This window comes from Cervus elaphus, chromosome 1 (assembly GCF_910594005.1).
Source record: "Cervus elaphus chromosome 1, mCerEla1.1, whole genome shotgun sequence".
Lineage (NCBI taxonomy): Eukaryota > Metazoa > Chordata > Mammalia > Artiodactyla > Cervidae > Cervus > Cervus elaphus.
The window spans coordinates 96,383,425-96,390,480 of record NC_057815.1 but is presented as its reverse complement, the minus strand read 5'-3'; the positions used below and the strand labels follow the sequence as shown (position 1 = coordinate 96,390,480).

Here is a 7,056-nt window from a genome sequence, read left to right as displayed (position 1 = left end):
AAGGGACAAATTTAGGAAACCGTTCAAGCAGGATGAAAGAACCGCATTACCTGAACCTCTGTTGTGTGTGTGTATGTGTGTGTGTGCGTGTGCCTCCAACTCCCATCCTGTCACTCTCCTCCTTCTCTGACACGCCTGCGTTCCCGCTGACCTATGATCAGGGGAACACTGAGCCGAGGGCAGACGAGGACGCCGGAGGACCGAAGGTGCCCGGAGCCCACAGGTGCCCGTCAGAAAAAAGCAGGAGCAAGTAAGCCTCGCCCAGAGCTCTAGCTCTGCGGCGACTTGCTAAGCAACTGTGCCTTTTAATTCCATGTCTTGGGCAGAAAACAAGTGGGACCAAAAATGGGCATCACCTGGTCGTGCCAATTTACAAGCTCATGCATTCTGAGTGCTTTGTGAAACCGCCTCATTGCTTCATAAATATGCACGGTTTCACAGTCCTTTCATGCCTGGCTATAAACATTCATCACACACACTCTACTTCCTTTCTTGCAGGCTCCTTGGTGCTCTCCTTACTCTCTCTTACATCCTGGGGTGGAATTTTTCTTAAATAATACAAACATGCGCTGCAGGTCCCTCGGACAGAAGGATGTTCAGCTTGAGCCTCGAGATACAGAAAGCAAAGGGCTGTCACATCTCAGGGCCCCTCGGGCATGACTCAGGTCCCTGCCACCAGATAGAAAGAGATGGAAAATGAAGTCACAGAAACTCACAGGGAGAAGAGGTGGGATGTTACAGGTGACCGGGGACAGATCCAGGAGCAGCAGCTGCGAGAAGGAAAGGCCGGCCACCCAGGAGAACACCCCAGCCTGGGGCAATGACAGGGCTAACTTGGGACAAGCAGTCAGCGTCACTGGAGCTCCAGGAGGTGACAGTCACAGAGAAGGAAGAGTGAGCGAGGGGTCCCGAAGGGGTGATACTGAGCCAGAGATGGGTGAAAATGAGGAGAGGAAAGGGACCCCTCTTGCACTGTCGGTGGAATGTAAACCGATGCAGTCACTATGGAGAACAGCACGGAGATTCTTTTTAAAAAAAACTAGAAGTAAAACTACCATAAGATCCAGCAATCCCACTCCTGGCCATATACCCCAAGAAAACCACAATTTGAAGAGATACATGTACGCCAATGCTCATAACAGCACTATTTACGACAGCCAGAACCCAGAAGCCCCTGAGATGTCCATTAACAGGTAAATGGATAAAGCACATGTGGCACGTATGTCCAAGGGAATATTACTCAGCCGTGAAAAAGGAGATATTTGCGACAGTTGTCGTGAGATGGAGGAACCTAGAGCCTGTCACACAGTGTGAAGTAACCCAGAAAGAGAAAGACAAATGTGGTATATTAATGCACAAATGTGGAATCTAGAAAAACAGCACTGAGGAAGCTGTTTACAGGGAAGGGGTGGAGATGCAGACGTAGAGAGCGGACCTGTGGACGAAGCGAGGGAAGGAGAGACAAGCCGAGAACGCAGCAGTGAGATGCTTACACGGCCGCGTGTGAGACAGGCAGCCGGTGGGGAGCTGCCGTACAACACGGGGGCCAGCCTGGGGCTCAGTGATGACCCGGGGCGGGGGGGGGGGGGGCAGAGACTCAGGAGCGAGGGTGTGTAAATATAAATACATGTACAATTATGGCTGGGTCCATTGCTGTGCAACAGAAACCAACACATCGTAAAGCAACTACCCTCCAATTTAAAAAATAAGTTTAAAAATGGGGAGAGATGCAGGCCGAGAGCCCCCAGAGCAACAAGTGACAGTGGGCGGGGTGGGGGCAGCACCCTGCAAACACCCTTTGGAGTTCAGCAACAGGCTCCAGGTCTGATGACAGACAGGACCCCGGGGACTTCCCTGGGGCCTGGGGTTAAGCTTCCATGCCTCCAGTGCAGGGGGCAGGGCTTCAGTCCCTCGTGGGGGACCTAAAACCCCACATGCCGTGCGGTGCAGCAAAAACATAAAACGAAAAGAAAAAAAACAAATGTAGTTTCAATCGTATGCATACTTAAATGATATTTTTAAATTATATTAAATTAAAAAAAAAAAAAAAACAGGATTCCATTACTGCAGGGGTCATAATCCTCCAGGGAAAAGAGTAGGGATTCTCTTGTCAGAATCTGCTGCTGATGAGCAGGACAGAAACCTTATCAAGGACAGTGGGGCTGTGGCAAAGACTAGGATGCTGAAATTGCATATGCCTCTCCTTTAAAATATGGTTCCTCTAAACCAGACCCGTAACATCAGGTAATTCCAGGATGACTGAACTCCTGGAGTCCGGGAGCTGTGGAGGAAGCAAAGATCAAAGGTTTAAAGAGCCTGGCTTTGGGTCCCAACTCTGACACTTATCAGTTATGACCGTGGACTGGTCATTTCGCTTCCCTGAGCCTCTGTTTTCCCCTTCCATAATATGTGGACAATAATGTTTGCTGATCAGATCTCTGAGGATTTTATGAAAATGAAATGGTGAAAAAAACCATTGCCAGATTTTACCAGTTACTACCAGTGATTTGCTGTGAGATCAGAAAAAAAAAATGAGTGAGCCTTCCTGGGGTCTCAGGTTTGTCTTATGAGAGAGGGAAAGATCACTAACCACCTCTCCGCTGTTCAAGAGACAAACAAAAATAATAGCCTCGGGCCCCTCGGAAGACCGCGCTGTGAGCGCTCCCCGCTGGATTTCTGGGCAGAGATTGCTCTCGGGAGGCTCACGTTCATTAAGCTCCGGGTGGGGGCCCTCAGGGGAGAGACTCGGTGAGTCAGGAGGGTCAGCCCTGGGCTGGGCTCCCGAGGTTCCCAGACCCCAGGTCCAACAGGATCTGAGTCTCCAGGCATCACTGTCTGGGTGTCCCGGACCACCAGTCCCTGGCTTCCTGCTCAGCCCCTGGGACACCCGGAAATGAGGCAATTCCCACGGGCCCAGGTGGAAAGGGCTGATGAGACCTCATCCAGAGGCTTCAGAGGAGGAGACATCGGAAGCAGCTTGGATGCACCAGCGTCACAGGGAGGGACGGTCACAGCCCGGGGCCTCCAGACTGGACTCGGGGATGGTCCCTGCTCCCCCGAAGGTCAGTGAGTGCACAGGTGACCCTCACAGGTGACCCCCACCTCTTCTCCTGGGCTTCCCGTCGCCCCACTTACCCTCAAGCGCCCACTTAGCATTAATAACAAGCCTTGAATCTAGATCTTCCTTGATTGACAGTAAGGTTAGTCCCAGTGAACCAAGCATAAGTTGAAAATATCATTAGTTGAAATGCATTTAATACACCCAACCTACTGAACATCATAGCTTTAGGCCGCTCTGCCTCAGAGGTGCTAAGAACACTTCCATTAGCCTACATTTAAGGGAGATCATCTAACACAGAGTCTGTTTTCTAGTAGGGTGTTGAATAGCTCATGTGGTTTATGGACTATTGTACTGAAAGTAAACACCAGAATGATTGTCTCGGTCCAGTATGGCTGTAAGTGTATCGGTTGTTTTGTGATCACCGCCACTACTCAGAATCACGAGAAAGATCTTACAGCATGCTGAGAGGCTGGAAAAGATCAAAACTCAAAACTAACAACATGGTTTCTAGTGAATGTGTATTGCTCTTGTATCATAATGAAGTTCAAGAAACTTAAGTTGAGTCATAGAAAGTCAGGGACCATCTGTATTTACTGTCTGCCAAACACGCTGACAAGGGCTTCAAATGCATCATCTTGTTAAGTCCCCATGGCAACCCTAATGGTAGGTACCACCATGCAGAAGGAAAATCTGAATGAAGTTAAATCGCTTGCCCCGGGTCACAAAAGGACTAAGGGCAGGCTGCTGCTGCTTCTGCTAAGTCACCTCAGTCGTGTCCGACTCTGTGCGACCCCATAGACAGCAGCCCACCAGCGTCTGCCATCCCTGGGATTCTCCAGGCAAGAACACTGGAGTGGGTTGCCATTTCCTTCTCCAATGCATGAAAGTGAAAAGGGAAAGTGAAGTCGCTCAGTCGTGTCTGACTCTTTTCGACCCCATGGACTGCAGCGCACCAGGCTCCTCCGTCCATGGGATTTTCCAGGCAAGAGGACTGGAGTGGGGTGCCATCTGGATCTGGCCAATCCCAAATCCCATGCTCTTAACTTCTAGGCAATAGCCTTTCCAGGACCAAGCCAGCAGCCTCAGGCTCCAGCGAAGGACTGAAGAAGCTCTTCTGAAAAGCAGTGAACGGTCACCTATTCGGTGGTGCATTTGCAATGGTTGGGAGATGGGGGGGGACTGTGGGAAGAGTGCTGTAGAATCTTCCTGTCCCCCAGCTGTTCTAGGCCAATCAGATGTCCGCCATGACTCCACAGAGCTGGGTTTTCCACGTGATACTTTCAAAGTCTGCACGTCCTCCTGGCCTCAGAACTGTATGTGGTCCAATGACATCTCATCAGTGAGGCAGCCCTTAGTCTTGGTTCTTAAGTTACATACTTATCTTCTACTCACTTATATAAAAAAATATTTTCTAAAAAAAACTAGTTCAAGCAAGTGCTGATTCTGTTCTTTGGACATATATATCAACCAGAAAGTCCAATAAGGAGGACAGTGATGTTCGCTCCTGTGCAAGGCTGGAGACCTCCCCTAGGAAGGCTTCTGTCTGACACCCTCGCACTCAGACTAGAAGGAAAATGTCTGGTTCTCAGGGGCTTTCCCCTCCAGCAAATCATGACATTCCCCTCCTCACCCTCCCAAATCACTTTCAGACGCTCCCACCAAATGTCTGGTCCCTTCTGGATCAGCCTCAACACAGAGTCTGACAAATGGGGGACCAGGAGCCTCCTCACCTCTGTCCTTCCCACCAGCAGCTAACTGGCACAAGAGCCAAACCCACTCAGGCTGCTTAGTCAGAGTGTCTCAGACTCTAACCAAACCAGGAGTGTGGATCCTGTGAAAATGCTGGTGGGCTGGGAGGACCAGACTCTGCCTTTCTCAGGAGCACCCAGAGATGCCACAGGCGTGCAGGCTCTCTTTGGTGGCCAGATGCTGGAGACCAGCGCCCACAGTTTGTGAACATCGGTTCCATCTGGCCAGGAGGGAAAAGAAAATGAAGCAAAATGAAGGCAAGCAAGGCCCCTGCTGCTGCTGCTAAGTCACTTCAGTCATGTCCGACTCTGTGTGACCGCATAGATGGTAGCCCACCAGACTCCCCTGTCCCTGGGATTCTCCAGGCAAGAACACCAGAGTGGGTTGCCATTTCCTTCTCCAGCGCATGAAAGTGAAAAGTGAAAGTGAAGTCGTTCAGTCATGTCCGACTCTTAGCGACCTCATGGACTGCCTACCAGGCTCCTCTGTCCATGGGATTTTCCAGGCAAGAGTACTGGAGTGGGGTGCCATTGCCTTCTCCAAAGGCCCCTCCAAGAACCACCAGTTTTCTTCTTCCCCCCAAAAAGGAAATGGTGGAAAGTCCAGCAAGACTGGGAGCTCTCTGAATGGTAACCAAATCAGAGGTCGCACGCCAATATTTTTATTGCAGCTTCATGATTCTTCACCACGGACTTCCCTGGTGGCTCAGACGGTAAAGCGTCTGCCTACAATGCGGGAGACCCAGGTTCAATCCCTGGGTTGGGAAGATCCCCTGCAGAAGGGAATGGCAACGCACTCCAGTACTCTTGCCTGGAAAATTCCATGGATGGAGGAGCCTGGTAGGCTACAGTCCATGGGGTTGCAAACAGTCAGATATGACTGAGTGACTTCACTTCATGCCTCTAGATTCCAAATTGCTTTAATCTAAAGGCACTTTAAGACAAGTACTATTGGTAACTGTAAAAGAGAAGCAACCTAAATATCCCTCAGCAGGAGACTTTGTAAAAGGAATGTCCATAATATATCTTTGGGGGAAAAGTGGACCATACTTAATTACTAACATGGAAAGATCTCCAAGATACGTGGTTTAAAAAGTAAAACAAGATTCAGAACAATGGACATGGCTTGCTGCCATTTGTATATTTTAAAAGAAAAGGAGTATATATATATTGATCATCTAAACAATGACTAACCATGGAAAAATCCACAACTGCGTGGTAGATTTGATGAAGAGAGGTGAGTGACTGGAGACTTATAAGCAAGAGGATGGGAGGACTTATTTTCACTGTAGTCCCTTCTGAATTTTGTACCATAGCAACCTATTTCCATTCAAAAAGAAAACAGAAATTAAAATTGAAAGGCAATCCCCTTGTTCTCACTGTACCTCCATCCGCCCCAAAATTCAATGAAATTGATTCACTCAACATTTTCATTTACCCTCTTGGTGAGTCCCCCACTGAGTCAACTCTTGGAAAGGGATCAGAGTAGCTCTGCCTTGTGTCACTGCTGGGAGACCCCGAAAGGTGTGTCCTCAGAGGCTGGATGCTCTTGGGGTCCTGATTTCCCTTATGGAGTCCAAGAGATCGTCCACTGAGGGCAGGAACTGCCAATCGAGTGCTCTGGAAGTGGAAGACCTGCTGCACCCCTGGGTCACCCTTGAAGGCTGGAGGCTGGGCGAAGGGGGAAAGTCCAGGATCCTCCTATAACTGGGGGCTGAGCTGGAATCTATGTCTGAAGACTTCAGGTGGGAGAACAATGACTTCCCTTGAAAGGTCTTCTTGTAAGGAGCTCATACTAAACTTAGGATGTGTTCTGTTCTCCCGAGTTATTTGTAGCTTAGGTATCTGGCTTAGGCTGCCTGAATTAATGGGTTTTACTATTCTTCTCTGGGTTTCCCTGGTGGCTCAGTCAGTAAAGAATCTGCCTGCAATCTGGGAGACCTGGGTTTGATCCCTGGGTTGGGTTGATCCCCCTGGAGGAGGGCATGGCACCCCACTCCAGTATTCTTGCCTGGAGACTCCCCATGGACAGAGGAGCCTGGCAGGCTGTGGTCCATGGCGTCACAAAGAGTCAGACACAGATGAGCAGCTAAGCACATCACAGCACTCTTTTTCTCTATAACTTCTCGTGAAGTTCTTTCTTAGCTGCTGTTAGTTGCTTTCTTTCCTGAGGCTGTGATTCCTACCCAATGAAGAAGGGATGACATCAGTTCCTGTCTCTGTGGTCACCCAGGTTCAAACATGAGG

General features: G+C 49.5%; 1 non-coding gene across 1 annotated transcript; it reads left to right on the top strand.

Annotated features, from left to right (window-relative positions):
- Window positions 1-5,504: 5,504 nt before the first annotated feature.
- On the top strand, window positions 5,505-5,576 carry TRNAC-ACA. The gene has a single exon. It is a non-coding gene; the product is annotated as a tRNA-Cys (tRNA).
- The last annotated feature ends 1,480 nt before the right edge of the window (window positions 5,577-7,056 follow it).